The sequence below is a fragment of the Theropithecus gelada genome, chromosome X (assembly GCF_003255815.1).
Source record: "Theropithecus gelada isolate Dixy chromosome X, Tgel_1.0, whole genome shotgun sequence".
NCBI lineage: Eukaryota > Metazoa > Chordata > Mammalia > Primates > Cercopithecidae > Theropithecus > Theropithecus gelada.
In genome coordinates, this window is record NC_037689.1 from 79,887,675 (window position 1) to 79,909,613 (window position 21,939).

The 21,939-nt window shown below is 43.6% G+C and overlaps 1 pseudogene; it reads right to left on the bottom strand.

Annotated features, from left to right (window-relative positions):
• Positions 1-5,628: 5,628 nt before the first annotated feature.
• LOC112615586 lies at positions 5,629-21,633 on the bottom strand (annotated as a pseudogene).
• Between the last annotated feature and the right edge of the window lie 306 nt (positions 21,634-21,939).

The window sequence follows — 21,939 nt, forward strand, 5'->3', positions numbered from 1 at the left end:
TGGATTACTGGCTTCAGGGTGGAGCCCTTGGATGAACAGGGCCAGGTAGCATGCATTAAGAGTGGTAAGACAAAAAAAATGGAGAAAAGTAATTCCGTTGACTGAGAAGAAAAGAGTTTTCCCAGAAAAACAAGATCCAATAAGAGAAAAACATAAAGACTTTTAAAATATACTTGTAACTTGAATATCCACTTTTAATTAAGCTGAGCATGCTTTAAGAAAATCCTTTGAAATCCTTTGTTACTCGACTTTAGCCATGCCAAGCACTTAAGATTTATGGCTTTTGAACTTTACAAAAAATAACATCACGGGTGAAACCGACAAGACTTAATTAGGTTATGACTTAATCACGAGCATACAAGGCATTTTCAAAGGGGTGATAGGCAGCTTTTGAAACTGTCATTGCAAAATTTTGACAGAGACAGTGAAAGAGATCTGCCCCAAACAACTCCATTTCGTTTTCAGCCCCCAAGCTGTCCTTGCCCATCCCTGGGGGTAGGCTGAACCAACTTTGGGAGAAGCCTGGTTTACAGTTTATAGTCTAAAACAAAGATAATAAGAGCCCCTTTTTAAGATATACTCCCCTCTTTCCTAGGGACCAGACTAAGAAACTAAACTAGTCATAGAATTAGAAACCATGGCTTAGGAGTCATGCAGTTGGAGACTACAAGATTTTGACCCTCCCTAAACTGCTCTCAAGATCAGTGCTTAAGATATTTTGTAAGCCCTGCCCTTGATGGATTAGCTGGCACCACCCAGATTGACAAACTGGCTTATCTGATTTTGTGGAACTGACTTAGCACAAGAAAACGGCCACCATTGTAAAATGGCGGAGACTGAAAGAAAGCATTGCCACGTGGTTGCAGGTCATGTTCCCAAGGACATGAAATAAGATGGAGACCTGTAACCAAGTTTGTTACTGACCGTTTTGTTGGGCTGGCTCAAACAGCAGGCTTATGGGGTCCTGGTCCTGCATCGTAACCTAAGATACCCTTTTTTTTTTTTGACAAAACCATACAGAAAGACCTTCAAAGCACACCAGATTGTCTACAGCTTAGGACCAACTTTACTTTCCATTGATTATAAATTTACAGAGAATAGAAACAATGATTCTTTTATCCCTTTTACTGGTTTGCACAGGGAGAGAGTAGCCAAAAGCCCAACTGGTAAGAAATTTTTACCTTTTGCCAGCATGTCAGGCTTCTGGGCTCCCTTTCCCCTTGTTCAACTCTAAGCCAAGCATTTTAAGGTTTGGAAAATTAACTTTTTCTAGGTTGGAAGAACATTATAAAAGAGAAAAAAGTCATTTTATACCATAAAAGAAGGAAAAACACCATAGAAAGGAGTTCCAATTAGGGTTGTTAAGAGGTATTACCTCTCTTCCTATTGGGAATGGTGTTTCCCTTATTTTTTTGCCCTCCCTATTTTCTCTTTTCCCTTTTGGCCTACTATAGGAGACACATTGCTCATCTCCAAAATTATTTTCTGCTTGCAGAGCTGCCTGTTTTAGCTGCAGTTAGGGTTTGGCTTAGGAGCAGTGTAACATTCCTCCATGAGAGGTCAAATACCAGAGTTAAATTTTAGAAAACTTCTATATACCTATCAGGGTTGTCAGAAAATCAGCCTAAGTCTCCCTTTACTTGCCTAGGATTCTGCAATAAGAAGGGAACTTGAAGGGGCCCTAAATAAGGGAATCCTCAGATGGTTCCCCTGGAACTTGCTTCTCTAATTTGGGGGAATAATTTTCCCTGGGCCTGCCTGATATGATTACTAAAAGAGCTGGGTTGATTTTACAGTGCTTGAAAAGATTTAGTAGAAATGCCATGCCCTTGTGCAAAAAAGAAAAAAAAAAAGAGCTTTTTCTTTAAAGTTCTGAGGTTAAGGAAGTTCCAGTGTTTCAGAGTGCACTCCAGAGGGGTGTAAGCTGAAGATAATTTATTACCCATTGTGGAAAAGTAAAAAGTTCCTCTTCAAAGTTTCCCTTCTTATTCAAGAATAAATAATAAATGTTAAAAATAATCTCTTTCTTTCTTTTCTTTCTTTCTTTCTTTCTTTCTTTCTTTCTTTCTTTCTTTCTTTCTTTCTTTCTTTCTTTCTTTCTTTCTTTCTTTTCTTTCCTTTTCTTTCTTTTTTTTCTTTTTTGAGATGGAGTCTCACTCTATCACCCAGGCTGGAGTGCAGTGGTTTGATCTCAGCTCACTTCCACCTCTGTCACCCAGGTTCAAGCAATTCTCCTGCCTCAGCCTCCCAAGTATATGGGATTACAGGCACCTGGCACTGCGCCCAGGTAATTTTTGTATTTTTAGTAGAGATGGGGTTTCACCATCTTGGCCAGGCTGGTCTTGAACTCCTGACCTCGTGATCCACCCGCCTGGGCCTCCCAAAGTGCTGGCATGAGCCACCACACCCAGCAAAAATAATCATTTTCTTTAAAGACTAACTTCCTCCAAGCCTCCTTGCCTTCGTGCTAATAACTCTTTGTTAAGCTTTATCCTATGTAACTGTTCGATATAAGGGAATAAGCACATTCTAAGTCCTTGTACTTTAACAAAGATACTTGTTCTGGACATGCTCAGGCATATCCCAGCTCGCAGCCTATGCCCCTTCCTTATTTGGAAATGTTATTACTTTTCTAAATCCTTTCTCAAGCAACTTCCTCTTTTCCTTTTGTTCTCCATTGCCTTTACCTATTTAGGAAAGTTTTAAGTTGTTAGCCAATCGAGTTTAGCTTAGACTGTGAGGTCCAGCTCCAATCAATGGAAATAGGATGCAGCAGTAACGACCCAATGCATAAGGGATAAATATTCCTGCCTTTCTTTGTTCATTGTGCTCTTGTGACAAGATTGGTGATGAGCAACACCCTTTCTGCAGAAAGTAAAATTGCCTTGCTGAGAAAACTTTTTGTCTGAATCCTGATTTTTCCTTGAGGCACTGAGAAACAAGCATTTTGTTTCTAACACCCATTTAGGAAAAGAAGCAAGAATAGAAGCGTCCTCTTAGTCTCCTTTCTGTATGAACCAGAGTGGAGAAGACAGGGAGCATCCTCCAAATGTCTCCCCTCCCTGGTTTCTGGATCCTGACACCATGTTAAATATGCCCCCCATGGTTGTAGGCATGGTCCTCCAAGCCATGGAACCGGATGAGCTAAGTGATGGGGCTAACCACGCTTACCCATGCAGCCTTAGTTTATCCACCTTGTGTGATTTCCCTTTGACTTTCTAGAACCTGTGTGATTTGCCTGGCTGTCTGAAAAATGGATCTCCGGAGAGACTGTGTCACTTTTGGGCAAGGCTCCTTTAGTGGAGGCAATGTGCTAGATTGCCTGCCATTACAGCCCATGCTAAAGCACTTACCCTTAAAAAAAATGGTTCCGGTTAACTTCTGAATTTAAAATTACCTTACTAATTAAGTACTGTTTTAATCAGAGACATAGTAGGTGCCTTAAAAGAACGTAGGAACCGAATGGCCATTTTTCTGCTGATGGGACAATAGTGGGGATAAAATCTGGCTGCGGAAGACTTTTTTTTTTTGAGACAGAGTCTTGCTCTGTCGCCTGAGTGCAGTGGCGTGTTCTTGGCTCACGGCAAGCACCACCTCCTGGGTTCACACCATTCTCCTGCCTCAGCCTCCCAAGTAGCTGGGACTACAGGCGCCCTCCACCGTGCCCAGCTAAGTTTTTTGTATTTTTAGTAGAGACGGGGTTTCACCGTGTTAGCCAGGATGGTCTCGATCTCCTGACCTCGTGATCTGCCTGCCTCATCCTCCCAAAGTGCTGGGATTACAGGCGTGAGCCACCGCGCCCGGTCCCTAGGCATCTTACTCCTAACTGCTAAAGGCAGAAAATTCCCATTTCCAGAAGAAGTATAGAGTCTGATTTTTAACGGTGTAAAAAGAAGCTGCAGTGTTACTATAAAAGGAAAAGGAAAAAAATGTGTCTCATCTAGAGGATTCCTATTTCCACCAGGTGGCGTTGTTAGCTTAGAAATACTATGTGCTTGCCAGAGACGCGGTAGCGAGTAACTTCACTGCAGAGGAATGGGGAAAACTGTTCCTAGAGGCATTTTCCTGATCTTGCCTAACAGGATTTCTTTCCTAGGCTGTAAAAATACCTGCACATTTAAATCAGAGAAAGAGTAAGACGCCACGGATAGAGAAGGAAGAAGAGTTTTGCAGCAGAATAGTTGAGGGTTCTCTGCCAACACCCGGAACAGGCTATTGGAGGCTGGGTCTGGTCCACAGGCCTGTGAATCATGCCAGGATGTCCCCTGGCCAGAAATTCTCAGTTACCTCAGAACTTTTCCCAGCCTTACTCAATGGCGAGGTCTCCCCGTGAAAAGAAACTAGTTCAAAACATGGCCAACATTCCCAGTACTCACGGGTAATGGGGGGGGGGTTCTCCATGTTCTCACCAGCAAGCCTCACATCTGAGTCTGTAGTAGGGCAGCCAATGCTAAGTGTATGTACTAGGCTGATGCATGCCTGTTCCTAAGGAAATACAGATGCTTACTCATGACTTTTTAGATGAGTATATCTTTTTGGCTGCAGGCAGAGTAGGCTCTACATCTGAGAATATCACACAGAAAGTAGTTTGGGTTGATCTATTTGATTTTATTTTAATATAGAGGCCAAGAGCACCTAGTGAATGATGGAACAGATTTTAAGCTTGCTCTCATACTTACCGCTCCAACAAAGGCTGTACCTCAGTTTCCCGGCCAATGGATCAAAATGATATGGCTCCGATAACTGGAGGAACACCAGGGTCCTTAATCTTGTGTCAATTTAGATAAAATGACACAGACCCACGTGGAGTGGTTTTAAAGAGCGGAGAGTATAATAGGCAAGAAAGAAGGAAGGAAGAAGAAAACAGCTCCCCCGTACAGAGACAGAAGGTAGGGGGATTGGAACAAAGAGAAAAACCCCAAGTGTGACAGAAAAGTGGCTGCTTATATGAGGAGGCTGGAGGAGGTGGTGTCTGATTTGGATAGGGCTCAGGGGATTGGTTTGACCAAGCATGTTATTCAAGTAGCAGGAGAAAAAAACTGGCCCTTCCACCCTAGCCTTTTAATATGCAAATACAGGGCACCAGGATGTTTTACACATGTGTGGATATGTGGGGGTGGCCGTGTCGCCAGGCACATGTGGAGGCCAGGGCAAGAATAAGACTGCAGGAATTGCCATGTTTGGGTGGGCCAAGTTTCTGATGGCTGGTATTTGCATATCAAAGCTTGCTGGCCCAGCCTTTAAGAGTCAGGGCTTTCCTGCTAGATAAGAAACCATCTCACGAATTTCTGGAGTTGCTCTAAAAGAAACAAAAACTTCCCAAGGACCCCTTTTCCTATCTGCCTAAAATAATTTCTTAATAACTCTTTTTTTTTCGAGACGGAGTCTTCTTCTGTCACCCAGGCTGGAGTGCAGTGGCACGATCTCGGCTCACTGCAACCTCTGCCTCCTGGGTTCACACGATTCTCCTCCTCAGACTCCTGAGTAGCTGGGATTACAGGCACACACCACCACGCCGGACTAATTTTTTGTGTATTTTTAGTAGAGACAGGGTTTCACTATTTTGGCCAGACTGGTCTCGAACTCCTGACCTCGTGATCCGCCCACCTCGGCCTCCGAAAGTGCTGGGATTACAGGCGTGAGCCACCATGCCTGGCTCTTAGTAACTCTTATAACAAGAGTTATAATTTCCTACACATCCATCACTGTTGTAGAAGCCTCCATAGCCACCTCTACCACATCTGCTGCTGATGTCATGACCACCTCCACCACTGCAGCTGCTGCTTGTATGACTACTACTAAAGCCAGAACTGCCGGAACCACTACGTTGTCAATAGTCTCTGGCACCAAATGCTCCACTGAATCTTTTAGATCACGCGCGAATACCACCCTTGTAGTGATGTTTATCAGCTATGTTTTCCAATCAAGCAGGCACTTCTTGTTTAAATTCTACAAGAATATCCAGCAAATCCTTTGTAATATTCATATTTCTTTCATTAAAGAATGAGATGGCAAGGCCCTGGTTTCCCACACATCCTGTACAGCCAATACAAGGCACATATTCTTCAATATCACTTGGCAAATCAACATTGAAGCATGTTTCACATTTGAAATGTCTAGTCTTCATGCTGCCACAGCTGTAGCCACTAGAATTGGACTTTTCCCCAAGGAAAACTGGTGAAGGGCCTCTGTCTTGATCTCTCTGTGATTGGTCTCCATGAATACTAGTACAAGGATATATTTCATGGTATAAGAAATTCTCCAGAGAATCTGCTCCCTTTTTTGTCTCCACAAACTCTAAAGTCAGTGAATCCTTCCCTGGTGCATTTAAGAGATCAAGCAGAAATGACCGTTTATCTGGCTCTTCCACCCAAACTACTTCCACCCAAACTACTTCAGAGGTAGAGCCTACTCTGCCTACAGCCAAAAATATATATTCATCCAAAAAGTCATGAGCAAGCATCGTATTTCCTTAGGAAAAGTGGCACTAAACATCATGATGTGATGAATGCCCTTTGGTGGCATAGTATCTTGTTCAAGTATACAATGTATCTGAGGTCCAGATCCCGTATCCAACATCCTATCAACTTCATCCAACACTAAGTATTTGCAGAAGTCTAATCCAATCTTTCCTCTTTCCATCAAATCCACTAGACGTCCTGGCAAGGCTACTAACAAGTGGCATCCATGTTCCAAGACCTGAATTTGTTGACCAATATCAGCATCACCATAAACTACACAAGGATGAACTCTACACTGGTATGAAAATTTTCTGGCTTCCTCATATCTGTACAGTCAATTCTCTTGTTGGGGCTAAAACCCAGGAGATTGGGTATTGTTCTTGGCACCCATACCTTCCATTTTCCTTCACAGCCTTCAAAGCTTTTCCTGGACCATCTACATATATCTGACTCAGTACGGGTAAAAGAAATGCTGCAATTTTCCCAGACCCTGCTTGGGCACAAGCCATTAAGTCCCTTTTTCCCCCAATAATAGGAATGGCATGTTTTTGCAGTGGAGTAGGATGAGTATAGTGAGTAAGCTCTGTAAGGTCCTCTGAGCTGGCCGCACCGTGGTCAAGCCATTGTGACATTCCCCCACCCATGTGATAATATGCTTTGTGATATTCCCCATCCTTGTGAAGGTAGTTTCTAACATTCCTCCCCACCCTTGTGACAATACATGCTCCCCGCCCTTGTGAATGTACTTTGTAACATTCCTCCGTGCCCTTGTGAATGTATTTGTAACATCTATCCCCTGCCTGCAAAAAATTGCTTCTGACTCCACCGCCTATCCCAAACTTATAAGAATAAATGATAATCCCACCACCCTTTGCTGACTCCTTTCTCGGACTCAGCCCACTTGCACCCAAGTGAATAAACAGCCTTGTTGCTCACACTAAGCCTACTCAGGTGGTCTCTTATACGGACACGCATAATATTTGGTGCCAAAGACCCGGGACAGGGGAACTCCTTCGAGAGACTGGTCCCCTGTCCTCACGCTCCCTCTGTGAGGAGATCCACCTATGACCTCGGGTCATCAGACCAGCCAGCCCAAGGACCATCTCACCAATTCCAAATCGGTAAGCAGTTCTTCACACTCGGGTGAGCGGTTTTTTCGCTCTCTACCTAACCTCTCTCACCTCCCTTCAATCTCTTTCCTTTCAATTTCAGTTCCTCTCCCTTCCTGGTAGAGACAAAAAGGAGATACACTTTATCCGTGCATTCAAAAATTCCAATGTTGGTCATGGACTTGGGAAGACAGTCTTCCCTTGGTGTCTGATCACCATGGGGACACCTGCCTTGATCATTCACTCACATTCCCTTGGTGGCAGGTCAATTGTGGGGATGCCTGCTTTGGCTGCTCACCCACATTACAGCCCAGGACTCAGTCAGGGACGCCTACTGGAAGTCTGTAGCTGCCACCTCCATTTCTCCATGTCTCTACCTTCCTTTTTAAACTTACCTTCTTCACTATGGGTAACTTTCTGCCATCCATTCCTCCCTCTTCCCCCTTAGCCTGTGTTCTTAAAAACCTAAAACCCGTTCGACTAACACCTGACCTAAAACCTAAACATCTTATTTTTTCTGTAATACTGCTTGGCCCCAGTACGAACTCAACAATAGTTCCAAGTGGCCAGAGAATGGTACTTTTGATTTGTCTATCCTATAAGACCTAGATAATTTTTGTCAAAAAATGGGCAAATGGTCCAAGGTGCCTTACGTCCAGGCATTTTTTTACACTTCATTCCCTCCCTAGTCTCTGCTCCCAATGCAACTTGTCCCAGATTTTCCTTCTTTCTCTCCCATCCGCTCCTCTGGTCTCCACCCCAAACTCAGAGTCCTCTGAATCCTCCTTTTCCACTGACCCCTCTTACCTCTCTTCTCCTCCCCTGGCCACTCCTCGCCAGGCTGAATCAGGTCCCAATTCTTCTATAGCCTCTACTCCCCTACCCTATAACCCTTCTATTACCTTCCCTCCTCACACCTGGTCAGGCTTACAGTTTCATTCCATGACTAGCTCTCCCCCACCTGCCCAAAAATGTCTTCTTAGAGAGGTGGCTGGAGCTGAAGGCATAGTCAGGGTACATGTGCCTTTTTCTCTATCAGACCTTTCCCAAATCAGACAGCATTTAGGCTCTTTCTCATCAGACCCCAATAAATATATACAGGAATTCCAATATCTAACTCAGTCCTTCAATTTAACCTGGAGTGAGATAAATGTCATCCTGACCTCTACCCTCTACCCAGATAAATGAGAAAGAGTTTATTCTCTAGCCCAGTCCTATGCAGACACCTTCCAGCTTCATGAGCCAGGTCTCCAAGAGTGCACCAGGGCAGTTCCCCGAGAGGATCCCTGTTGGCAATACCACACAGACTCCCCAGGTATAGCTAGGTGAGATTACATGGTCTCCTGCCTAGTCTAGGGGCACAAAAAGGCAGCATACAAAGCTGTTAATTATGACAAGCTAAAGGAAACTACCCAAGGTAAAAATGAAAACCCAGCCCAGTTCATGGCCCGCTTAGCAGCTACCCTTAGATGCTTTACAGCCCTAGACCCAGAGGGTCCAGAAGGCCACCTTATCCTTAATATGCATTTTATGACCCAATGCAATCCTGACATTAGAAAAAAACTCCAAAAGTTGGATTCTGGCCCTCAAATCCCACAATAGGATTTAATCAACCTCACCTTCAAGGTGTTCAATAACAGAAAAGCAGCTGCAAAGTGGCAACGTATCTCTGAGTTATAGCTGCTTGCCTCCACTGTAAGACAACCCACAACCACTTCTCCAGCATACAAAACCTTCAGAACATCTAAGCCGCAGCTCCCCGGGGCTCCTAACACACTGAAACCCCTGTGTGGGCCCCCACTGGAAGTCAGACTGTCTGACTCACAGCGCTGCCACTCTTAAAGCTCTTGGAGCTCAAACCCAGCGTTCCTTGCCTGACTCCTTCCCAGATCTCCTTGGCTTAGCGGCTGAAAATTGATGCTGCCTGATTGCCTTGGAAGCCCTTGGACCATCACGGACGCCGAGCTTTGGGTAACTCTTACAGTGGAGGGTAAGTCCATATCCTGTTTAATCGATACAGTGGCTACCCCCTCCACATTACCTTCTTTTCAAGGACCTGTTTCCCTTGCCCCCGTAACTGTTGTGGGTATTGACGGCCAGGCTTCTAGACCCCTTAAAACTCCCCAACTCTGGTGCCAACTTGGACAACATTCTTTTATGCACTCTTTTTTAGTTATCCCACCTGCCCAGTTCCCTTCCTAGGCCAAGACATTTTAATTAAATTATCTGCTTCCCTGACTATTCCTGGACTAAAACTACACCTCATTGCTGTCCTTTTACCTGATTCAAGGCCTCCTTTGAATTCTCCTCTCATGTCTCCCTACCTTAATCCACAAGTATGGGATACCTCTACTCCCTCCTTGATGACTAATCAGGCACCCCTTACCATCCCATTAAAACCTAATCACTCTTACCCCGCTCAACACCAGTACCCCATCCCACAACAGGCTTTAAGAGGACTAAAGCCTGTTATCACTCACCTGTTACAGCATGGCTTTTTAAAGCCTACAAATTCTCCTTACAACTCCCTTATCCTACTAGTCCAGAAAGCGGACAAATCTTACAGCTTGGTTCAGGATCTTTGCCTTATTAACCAAATTGTCTTACCTATCCATCCTGTGGTGCCAAACCCATGTACTCTCCTATCCTCAATACCTCCCTTCACAACTCATTATTCCATCCTTGACCTCAAAGATACTTTCCTCACTATTTTTGCACCCCTCATCCCAACCTCTTTTTGCTTTCACATGGACTGACCCTGACACCCACCAGTCTCAGCAACTCACCTGGACTGTACTGACACAAGGCTTCAGAGACAGCCCCCATTACTTTAGTCAAACTCTTTCTCATGATCTACTTTCTTTCCGTTCATCTGTTTCTCACCTTATTCAATATATGGACAACCTTCTCCTCTGCATCCCCTCTTATGAATCTTCCCAACAGGATACCCTCCTGCTCCTTCAACATATATTCTCAAAGCGGTATCATATATCCCCCTCTAAAGCCCAAATTTCTTCCCCATCCATTACCTATCTTGGCAGAGTCCTTCATCAAAACACACATGCTCTCCCTGCTAACTGTGTATGGCTAATCTCCAAAACCCCAACCACTTCTACAAAGCAACAACTCCTTTCCTTCCTAGGCGTGGTTGGATACTTTCGCCTTTGGATACCAGGTTTTGCAATCCAACTAAACCACTATATAAACTCACAAAGGGAAACCTGACTGACCCCATAGACCCTAAGTCCTTTCCCCACTCTTCTTTTTGTTCCTTAAAGACAGCCCTAGAAACAGTCCCCACATTAGCACTCCCTAACTCATCCCAATCCTTCTTCTTACATACAGCTGAAATACAAGGTTGTGCGGTCAAGAGTTTTTACACAGGAACCAGGCCCACGACCTGTAGCCTTCCTATCCAAACAACTTAACCTCACAGTTCTAGGCTGGCCCTCATGTCTACATGCGGCAGCAGCTGCCGCTTCAATACTTCTAGAGGCCCTCAAAATCACAACCCATGCCCCACTTACTCTCTACAGCTCTCATAAGTTTCAACATCTATTTTCCTAATCACGCTTGGCGCATATACTTTCCGCCCCCTAACTCCTCCAACTGTACTAACTATTCATTGAAACTCCCACAAAGTCTGTGTCCTGGCACAAACTTCAACCCATCCTCTCACCTTATACCTAGCACCAAATCTGAACTTCATGACTGTATCTCTCTAATCCATATGGCATCCTCCCCATTTCCCCATATTTCCCTCTTTCCTGTTCCTAATCCAGACCACACTTGGTTTATGATGGTAGTTCTTCAAGGCCCAATCATCAGTCACCAGCAAGGGCAGGCTATGCTGTAGTGTCTTCCACATCTGTCATTGAAGCTACTGCCCTGCCCCTTTCCAGTACCTCTCAACAAGCCGAACTCATTGCTTTAAACTGGGCCCTTACCCTTGCAAAGGGACTACGTGTCAATATCTACACTGATTCCAAGTATGCCTTCCACATCCTATATCACCATGCTGTTATACGGGCAGAAAGAGGTTTTCTCACTACACAAGGGTCCTCCATCATCAACGCACCTTAATAAAAATCGTCCTTAAGACTGCTCTACTGCCCAAGGAAGCTGAAGTCATTCACTGCAAAGGGCATCAGAGGTCACCAGATCCCATTGCTTGAGGCAACACTTATGCTGATAGTACAGCAAAAGAAGCAGCTAGTATTCGCATATCTGTCCCTCACGGCCAGTTTTCTTCCTTCTCATCTATCACTCCCACCTATTCTCCCATTGAAACTCTTACCTGTCAGTCCCTTCCTACTCAAGGCAAGTGGTCCTTGGATCAAGGAAAATTCCTCCTTCCTGCCTCACAGGCTCATTCTATCTTATCATCCTTTCATAACCTCTTTCATGTGGGTTACAAGCCAATGGCCCATCTCTTAGAACCTCTCATTTCTTTTCCGTCATGGAAATCCATCCTCAAGGAAATTACTTCTCAGTGTTTCATCTGCTACTCTACCACCCCTCAGGGATATCTCAGGCCCCCTCTCTTTCCTACACATCAAGCTAGAGGATTTGCCGCCACCCAAGACTGGCAGATTGACTTTACCCATATGCCCTGAGTCAAAAAACTAAGATATCTTTTGATCTGGGTAGATACATTCACTGGATGGGTAGAGGCCTTTCCCACAGGGTCTGAGAAGGCCACCACAGTCATTTCTTCCCTTCTGTCAGACATAATTCCTCTGTTTGGCCTTCTGACCTCTATACAGTCTGATAACGGACCGGCTGGCCTTCATTAGTCAGGTCACTCAAGCAGTCTCCCAGGCCCTTGGCATCCAGTGGAAACTTCATACCCCCTACCATCCTTAATCTTTGGGAAAGGTAGAAAGAACTAATGGTCTTTTAAAAACACACCTCACCAAGCTCAGCCTCCAACTTAAAAAAGACTGGACAGCACTTTTACCATTTGCCCTCCTTAGAATTAGAGCCTATCCTTGAGAAGCTACAGGGTATAGTCCATTTGAAAATTTACATGGACGTACCTTCTTGCTGGGCCCCAACCTCATGCCAGACACCAGCTCTCAAGGAGGACTATCTTCTGGTCCTCCAGCAGGCTAGACAGGAAATTCACCAGGCTGCTAATCTTTTCTTCCCTACTCCAGATTCCCAGCCATATGAAGACACCCTAGCTGGACAATCAGTTCTTGTTAAGAATCTGACCCCTCAAACTCTACAACCTCAATGGGCTGAACCCTATTTAGTCATCTATAGTACCCCAACTGCTGTCCGCCTGCAGGACCTTCCCTATTGGATTCACCGTTCCAGAATAAAGCTGTGTCCGCCAGCCAGCTTGATCTCTCCTCTTCCTCCTGGAAATCGCAGGTACTCTCCCCTACTTCCCTTAAACTCACTCGCATTTCTGAAGAACAGTAATAACCCTTATGAGCCTAATACATTCCTTCATTCTATTAGGTCTATTCATCCTTACCTTACTTTTTATAACAGGGCTTTATGCAGTCACCCCCACTACTTGGACTGTGCCCCAAAAACTTGTCATCCCTACTATCTTCAGTCTAGTCATACTTCCTATTCACCATTCTCAACTACTCATAAATGCCCTGCCCTTGTTTACACTGCCGGTTTACACTTTTCCTCCAAACCATCATAACTGATATCTCCTGGTTTTACCTCAAACCGCCACCCTTAACTCGCTCTGGGAGTGGATAGAAGATCTTCAGTGGAAAGGTACACAATTCTTCTATCCTGATGAAGTCCTTTTTTTTTTTTTTTTACTTTTCTATTCACTAATCCTTGACCCCATTCTCCAGTCACTCTTACCTCTTCCTAGGTACCCCCAGCATACTATCAATCTCACCCACTCTCTCTTCACTGCCTGCAATCCTTCTCTAGCAAAGAATTGTTGGCTATGTGTTTCCCTTTCTTCCTGCTCTTACACAGCCATCCCGGCTCTACAGGCCGACTGGGCTACCTCTCCTGTCTCCCTGCACCTCCGAACCTCCTTTAATAGCCCTCATCTTTACCCGCCTGAGGAACTTCTTTACTTTCTAGACAGATTTGGTGAGAACTCCCTAGACATTTCGCACCAACAAGTTGCCACACTTCTCCGCATCTACTTGCAGCACCTTTCTCCTTATGTCAATTCCACCCCCCTCCCCCCGCCAATATTTAGACCCCTAATCACACAGACAACTATCCCTGTTGCTGCTCCTTTATGCATCTCCTGACAACAGCCTACTGGAATCCCTTTAGGCAACCTTCCACCTTCCAAATGTTCCTTTAGTCCTTATCTCCAGAACCCAGCCACACACATTACCAAACAGATGGGAGCATTCCAACTTCGCATTCCTGATAAGCCCTCTATCATTATTGACAAACTAAAAAAACATTGGCAGTCACTATTGTTTAGGAAGACACCTACCCTGCATCTCACTCCATCCTTGGCTACCCTTTCCCTGCTCATCTGACTCTCCTCCTGACCCCTCCTCTTGCTTGCTTTTACCCAGCCCCATCAATAGCAGTGAAAGGTTACTCGTAGACACTATGCACTTTCTCATATACCATGAAAACCAAACCTCTCACTCTACACAATTGCACCATCAATCCCCATTACAACCTCTAACAGCTGCTGTCCTTGCTGGATCTCTAGGATTTGGAGTGCAGGACTCCTCTCAGTACACCATCTCACCTTTTCACTTTACATTTCCAGTTCTGCCTAACACAAGGTTGTTGGGAGCAAGCCCCGCAAAAACTGGCCATAAACAAAATCTCTGCAGCAATGTAACATGCCCATAATGGCCATAACGCCCAAGCTGGAAGGTTGTGGGTTTATCGGAATGAGGGCAAGGAACACCTGACCCGCCCAGGGCGGAAAACCGCTTAAAGGCATTCTTAAGCCACAAACAAAAACCTGAGCGATCTGTGTCTTAAGGGCGTGTTCCTGCTGCCATTAATTCAGCCCATCCCTTTGTTTCCCTTAAGGGATGCTTTTAGTTAATTTAATATCTATAGAAACAATGCTAATGACTGGTTTGCTGTTAATAAATATGTGGGTAAATCTCTGTTCAGGGCTCTCAGCTCTGAAGGCTGTGAGACCCCTGATTCCCCACTTCACATCTCTATATTTCTGTGTGTGTGTCTTTAATTCCTCTAGCACCACTGGGTGAGGGTCTCCCCCACCGAGCTGGTCTTAGCAAGAGGCGTCCATTCATGGGGGCTGGAATCCAGGTCGAAGGGTTGCCGGAGCGACGGTTGGAATGGAAAACAAGCTGGAGGACACCCCAGTACTCTTAAAGCAATCCCCTGGTGAGTAAGAAGAGGAGCTCAGAAGCTTCAGGGTAACAATGGAGCAAGTTTGGGTCTGGTTCGTTTCACCTTGGAACTTTTTCACACTGATAAGGAGAAGGAACAAGAGTATAGCGAAGTAACAGAAGAGGTTACAGAGCATGTTTATTTGCCAGCTGAAGCTAAAGCGGCAAAGGAAGGAGAGGTTCATCCCTACCCTTCTGCACCCCCTCATTATTATTTTGAAGAAAATGACCCCCCAGATCTTTCTTTTCCAGAGTACACTGGGCGAAAAGTAATTACCCCAGTTACTGTTCGAGCAGCGCCTCGAGCGACTGCTCTTAGTTTGATTCAGGCAGGAATTCAGCAAGCTAGACAAGAGGGTGATTTAGAGACTTGGCAGTTCCCTGTTAGAATACACACCCCAGATCAAGAGGGGAATATTATAGCTACATTTGAGCCTTTTCCTTTTAAATTACTCAAAGAATTAAAACAAGCAATATGTCAGTATGGACCAGGTTCTCCTTTTGTAGTGGGACTGTTTAAGAATGTTACTGTTTCTAGTCGAATGATACCGACACCTACTGACTGGGACGCTCTGCTGGTAGTGCCGCAGTAGATTTATGCTGCACGAAAGCTGTGAGTCTTCTGCCTGGGGAACCCTCGCAAAAGGTCCCAACAGGAGTCTGTGGACCCTTGCCAGCAGGGACACTAGGATTACTTTTAGGAAGGTCTAGTGTAAGTTTAAAAGGCATACAAATACATACAGGAGTCATTGATTCAGATTACAATGGGGAAATTCAAATTGTTGTATCTACTTCTGTTCCTGGAAAGCAGAGCCAGGAGAGCGCATAGCACAGCTCCTGATTGTGCCATATTTGGGAATGGGGAAAAGTGAAACTAAACTAAAGAAATGGGAGGATTTGGAAGCACAAATAAACAAGGCAAAGCAGATTATTGGGTAAATCAAATTACTGATAAACGTCCTACCTGTGAAATAACTATTCAAGGAAAGAAATTTAAAGGTTTGGTAGATATGGGAGCGGAAATTTCAATCATTTCTCTACAGCACTGGCTGTCCACGTGGCCAATTCAACCCACTCAATTTAACATAGTTGGAGTTGGTAAAGCTGCTGAAGTATATCAAAGTAGTTATATTTTGCATTGTGAGGGGCCTGATGGACAACCTGGGACCATTCAACCAATTATAACTTCTGTACCTATACATTTATGGGCAAGAGATTTATTACAACAATGGGGAGCACAAGTTCTAATTCCAGAACAATTATATAGCCCTCAAAGTCAACATACAATGCATGAAATGGGTTATGTCCCTGGTATGAGACCAGAAAAAAATTTGCAAGGTTTAAAAAAACCGCTTCAAGTGGAAAAACAGAGTTCCCACCAAAGATTAGGAAAAAAATTTTGATGGCGGCCATTGTTAAGCCTCCAGAACCTATACCTTTAAAATGGTTAACAGATAAGCCAATTTGGATAGAACAATGGCCACTAAGTAAAGAAAAACTGGAGGCTTTAGAGAAATTAGTTGCTGAACGATTAGAAAATGGGCACATAGCTCCAACATATTCTCCTTGGAATTCTCCAGTTTTTGTAATTAAGAAAAAAATCAGGTAAATGGAGAATGTTAACTGACTTAAGAGCCATCAATTCAGTTATACGACCTGTGGGAGCATTACAGGCAGGATTGCCTTCGCCTGCTATAATTCCAAAAAATTGGCCTTCAATAGTCATAGATTTAAAAGACTGTTTCTTTACTATCCCCTTAGCTGAGCAAGACTGTGAATGGTTTGCATTTACAATTCCTGCAGTAAACAACCTGCAGCCTGCTAACCATTATCATTGGAAAGTGTTGCCACAGTGCATGTTAAACAGTCCAACTATTTGCCAGAGGTATGTGGGATAAGCCATTGAACCTACTCGTCAAAACTTTTCACAGTGTTACATTATTCACTATATGGATGATATACTTTGTGCTGTCCCCACTCGAGAAATACCACTCCAATGTTATGATCACTTGCAAAATTCAATTTCTCATGCTGGTTTAATTACAGCTCCTGACAAAATTCAGACTACTACTCCTTACTCCTACTTGGGGACCTTAGTAAATGACACTACCATTGTCCCACAGAAAGTAACCATACATAGGGATAAATTAAAAACGTTAAATGATTTTCAAAAATTACTAGGGGATATTAATTGGTTATGACCTGCTCTCTACCTATGCCATGAATAATCTGTTTTCTATCCTTAGAGGAAATCCTAATCTCACTAGCCCTTGGCAATTAACAAAGGAGGTGGAGGCAGAGTTACAACTGATTGAAAAAAAGTCCATAAAGCTCAGATAAATAGAATAGATTCAGAGAAGACTCTAGATTTGCTAATCTTTTCAACTCAGCATTCACCTACTGGTGTTATTGTCCAAGAACAGGACTTAGTAGAGTGGCTTTTTCTTCCACATACTAATTCACGGACTCTAACTCCTTATTTAGATCAAATTGCTACTATGATAGGGATTGGGAGAACTGGATTGTTAAATTACATGGATATGATCCTGGAAAAATTATTGTCCCTCTCACAAAGGCACAAATACAGCAAGCTTTTATAAATAGTCTTACTTGGCAAACCCATTTAGCTGACTTTGTGGGTATTCTCGATAATCATTTTCCTAAAATGAAGCTGGTTCAGTTTTTGAAATTAACTAATTGGGTTCTCCCTAAAATAACTAAATTTAAACCAATTGAAGGTGCTGAGAATGTTTTTACAGATGGGTCTAGTAATGGTAAAGCTTCTTATTCTGGTTCAAAAAGTAAAGTTTTCCAGACTTCCTATACGTCAACTCAAAAAGTGGTGCTTGTAGCTGTAATTGAGGTATTGACTGCTTCTGATATGCCTATTAATGTGATTTCTGATTCTTCATACGTGATTCATTCCACACAGTTAATTGAAAATGCTCAGTTACAATTTCATATAGATGAACAACTGCTGACAAAAACAAAAAAGGAGGAGAAATAGGGATTACAGGACAGCCCATATACAATTTAATCTAGCATTATTTGGTGAAAAGATCCAATGACAAAAAGTTGGGAAATAGGTAAAATAATAACTTGGGGTAGAGGTTATGCTTGTATTTCTCCAGGCCAAAACCAACAGCCGATTTGGGTACTATCAAGACACCTGAAACCTTATTATGAGCCAGATGCCGAGGAAGAGACTGGGAGGATCCCGAGGACCCCCCAGTTGCAGACATGTTGAGACTGACGCTGAGGAGGACCCCTACTGTCATGGCCCACACCCGTCGAACACAGCCACCCACCTGGGGGCAGATCAAGAAGCTGTCACAGATGGCAAAAGAAAACCTGAGGAAAGTGGGACAACCAGTCACAATGAATAATTTAATGGTAGCGATGATAGCAGTTATCACCACTGCCGTGAGTATTCCTTCAATAAGGGCTGGTAATAATGCCTGGATGCAATCACTATGACACAGTTACACATGCTTTCTGATCTCAGTATTTACCATAATAAATCTGATCCTATAATTGAGGCATACCACCCTCAAAAACCTATTTGTAAACAGGATTGGACCCAGTTAGAAAAAATGAATGTACTTGTTTAGGAAGATTGCTCTGCAGAACAGGCAGAGGTGCTGCACAACGATTCCTATGGAATCATTATTGATCGGTTCCCTAAGGGGATGTTTAGCTTAAATTGCACCTCTCGGTCTGCGTGCCATGGCCATACTATGTTCAGATGATCTGAACAAATCAGATGGTAAAAATGATAAGTACGGCAAAAGTTCCTATTATCTGGAACCATGGCGGTATAGTGGCACCTCAACCTCAAATGATATGGCCCGCTGTAGGAGCTAAACATAAGGATTTGTGGAAACTATTTAATGCTCTTAATAAGATCAAAATTTGGGAAAGAATAAAAAAAAATCTAGAAGGACACTCTACAAACTTGTTTTTGGATATAGCAAAATTAAAAGAACAAATATTTAAAGCATCCCAGGCACACCTGACCTTAATGCCAGAAACTGGAGTGTTTAAAGGAGCTGCAGACAAATTAGCAGCTAGTAACCCATTTAAATGGATAAAAACACTTGGAAGCTCTGTGATTTCAATGATGATTGTGCTTTTAATCTATGTTGTTTGTCTTTGTATAGTCTGCAGATGCGGATCCCGACTCCTGCAAGAAGTAGCTCACCGTGACAAAGCTGCCCTTTTATCTTTTTGCAAATCAAAGAAGGGAGACATGTTGGGAGCAAGCCCCCCCAAAACTGGCCATAAACAAAACCTCTGCAGCAATGTAACATGTCCATAATGGCCATAACGCCCAAGCTGGAAGGTTGTGGGTTTATGGGAATGAGGGCAAGGAACACCTGGCCCGCCCAGGGTGGAAAACCACTTAAAGACATTCTTAAGCCACAAACAAAAGCCTGAGCGATCTGTGTCTTAAGGGCGTGTTCCCCCTGCAATTAATTCGGCCCATCACTTCATTTCCCATAAGGGATACTTTTAGTTAATTTAATATCTATAGAAACAATGCTAATGACTGGTTTGCTGTTAATAAATATGTGGGTAAATCTCTGTTCAGGGCTCTCAGCTCTGAAGGCTGTGAGACCCCTGATTCCCCACTTCACACCTCTATATTTCTGTGTGTGTCTTTAATTCCTCTAGTGCCACTTGGGTAGGGTCTCCCCGACCGAGCTGGTCTCTTCTTTTTATGTGGCTCTTCCACCTACATGTGCCTACCTGCCAGCTAGATGGGCACATGTTCCCTAGTCTTCCTTACCCCCAAAATCCAGTTTGTAGATGGGAACGAACAACTGCCTGTCCTCCTCATGACATCAACATGACAAAAAACAGTCTTCCCACTAATCCCTTTACTTATGGGTCTAGGACTTTCTGCCTCCACTATTGCACTTTGAACTGGAATAGCAGGCATCTCAACCTCTGTCATAACATTCCACAGCCTCTTTAATGACTTCTCTGCTAGCATTACAGATATATCACAAACTTTATCTGTCCTCTAAGCCCAGGTTGACTCTTTAGCTGCAGTTGTCCTCCAGAACTGCCAAGGCCTCAATTTACTCACTGCTGGAAAAGGAGGACTTGGTATATTTCTTAATGAAGAGTGTTGTTTTCACTTAAATCAATCTGGCCTGGTATATGGTAACATCAAAAAACTCAAAGAGCTCAAAAACTCACTAATCAGGCAACTAATTATGCTGGACCCACCTGGTCACTCTCTAACTGGGTATCCTGGCTTCTTCCAATCGTTAGTCCTGTAATACCTATCTTCCTCCTTCTCTTATTGGGCCTTATGTCTTCCGATTAATCCCTCAATTCCTACAAAACTGCATCCAGGCTATCACTAATCACTCTGTGACAAATGCTGCTTTTAACAACCCCACAATATCACCCCTTCCCCCAAAATCTTACTTCAGTCTAATCTCTCCCACTTTGGGTTCCCACACTGCCCCAATCCCACTTGAAGCAGCTCTGAGAAATGTTGCCCATCACCCATCCATACTGCCCCCAAACTTTTCACCCAAAGTTTTCATTACTTTCTTATTTTATTTCTTCATTATTAACATAAAAAGACAGGAATATAAGGTCCTCTGAGCTGGCCGCACCATGGTCAAGCCATTGTGACATTCCCCCGCCCTTGTGATAATGTACTTTGTGATATTCCCCGTCCTTGTGAATGTACTTTGTAACATTTCTCCCCTGCCCTTGTGACAATACACCAGCCCCACCCTTGTGAATGTACTTTGTAACATTCCCCCCGCCCTTGTGAATGTACTTTGTAACATCTATCTGCTGCCCGCAAAAAATTGCTCCTGACTCAACCGCCTATCCCAAACCTGTAAGAACCAATGATAATCCCACCACCCTTTGCTGATTCCTTTCTCAGATTTAGCCCATTTGCACCCAAGTGAATAAACAGCCTTGTTGCTCACACTAAGCCTGCTCAAGTGGTCTCTTATACAGACGCAGGTAACAAGCTCAATGTTCCCCATGATAATTTCTCCCATGTCAACATTGCTGAAATTTTCAATATGTGGAAGACAGTTACTGCTGGTTGCCTCTATTGGTATGTCATCACATTTCTCAAAGTTAATCCCAGTGTTTCCTCCAGAAAAGAGTACCTACTCCAAGCATTCACTTGGTGGAAGCGGTTTTGACCAATAATCTTTATCTGACTTGTCACACCAATGACTGTGTCCACTCCGTTCAAATTTGCCAAAGCCAGTTCTGTCACCATGACTGCCAATACCATCATAGTCACTTCATCCAGGATCATCAAATCTTCCCCTTGATCCACTTCCATAATCACTGAAATAACCAGGCTTTCCTCTTGAATCTCAAGACCCAAAACTGCTATATGCATCCTTATCTTTGCTACAACTCCAACCTGAACTGTCTTTATCATAGAATCCTTTAGATGCTTCCTTGTTCCTTAAGTGAGGAGGTATATAGCACTCTTGGCTTGCTGTACTTCCTCCTCCACTCTGTTTATCAGAGGCGTTCAGGTCCAGATGAGCAAACTGCTCCTCCAGGTCGAGGGCATTTTCTATCACCATATGACTCATCCCTGAAAAGAAGTGGAAAATCAAGGTCGTCCACTGTAAGTATGAGACAAAATATCCTAGTTTGTTCATTTTTAAAAATTATTTATTTATTTTCCCCCACCCCCACACCACTGGGTTAGCTCAAAGGGCCAGTCTTCAAGCTTTGAAATTCTTTCTTCTGCTTGGTCTAGTCTAGTCTATTGATAAATTTTTCAATTGTATTTTGATATTCTTTAAGTAAGGTTTTCAATTGCAGAAGCTCTGATTGATTTCTTTTGAAGGTGCTTATCTCTTCCTTCTTTTCCTGGATCTTGTTAGTAGTTTCTTTTTGTTGATTTTCAATCTCATCTTGAACATCTTTGAGTTTTCTTGGAATCCATGGGTTGAATTCTTTAGCCGACATTTCTGAGTTTCCATTTTAGTTGGGGGCCATTATTGGAGAACTAGTGTGATCTTCTGGTGGTGTCACAGC